The following is a 529-nucleotide window of genomic DNA, read 5'->3' as shown; positions in this document are numbered from 1 at the left end:
CGGGAATCCCTGTAGTGGATGAGTTTACAGATGTATTTCTGATGAGTTACCTGGTTTACCGCCAGATCGGGAGATTGAATTCTGTATTGACTTGGTCCCGGGAACGGCACCTATTTCAATCCCTCCATACCGGATGGCTCCGGCGGAGATGAAAGAATTAAGAACGCAACTTGAGGAGTTGGCAGAAAAGAGATATATCCAGAATAGTACTTCCCATTGGGGTACGCCGGTGCTATTTGTGAAGAAGCACGACGGATCTCTTCGGTTGTGCATTGACTACCGTCAATTGAACAGGGTGACTGTGAAGAATAAGTACCCATTGCCGAGGATCGATGAATTGTTTGATCAGTTGGGTGGATCACAGTTCTACTCTAAGATTGATTTGAGATCTGGGTACCATCAGTTGAAAATCAAGGAGGAAGACATTCTGAAGACTGCTTTCAGAACTCGGTACGGGCACTTCGAGTTTCTGGTAATGCCGTTTGGATTGACGAATGCCCCGGCTGCATTCATGGATCTAATGAACCGT

This window comes from Morus notabilis, unplaced genomic scaffold (assembly GCF_000414095.1).
Source record: "Morus notabilis unplaced genomic scaffold, ASM41409v2 Scaffold1006, whole genome shotgun sequence".
In the NCBI taxonomy this organism is placed as follows: Eukaryota; Viridiplantae; Streptophyta; class Magnoliopsida; order Rosales; family Moraceae; genus Morus; species Morus notabilis.
Note: the sequence above shows the minus strand (reverse complement) of the source record.